Raw genomic sequence first — 341 nt, 5'->3', positions numbered from 1 at the left:
TTAACAATTTGAAATGCCTTTTATAACAAGTCCATGTTTCACAGGAATACAAGAGAGATGGTAAGACAAATGATTTGTAAAGAGCCAGCTTATTTATATGTCGCTGGCACCAAACGCGTGACTCTAAGCCATCAAATATTTTTGCTACCCTTTGAATTCGCAGTTGTATTTCTGTATCAAGATTTCCAAAATTTTGAACAGAGCTTCCAAGGTAGATGAACAAATCGACAACCTCAAGTAACTTGCCCTTAACAAAAATTTTAGATTGGTTACAAACAATACCACTCGCAGGTTGATGCATTACAATTGTTTTTGTCAAGTTGATAGTCAAGCCAAAATCA

The sequence above is a fragment of the Octopus bimaculoides genome, chromosome 30, assembly GCF_001194135.2.
Source record: "Octopus bimaculoides isolate UCB-OBI-ISO-001 chromosome 30, ASM119413v2, whole genome shotgun sequence".
NCBI lineage: Eukaryota > Metazoa > Mollusca > Cephalopoda > Octopoda > Octopodidae > Octopus > Octopus bimaculoides.
Note: the sequence above shows the minus strand (reverse complement) of the source record.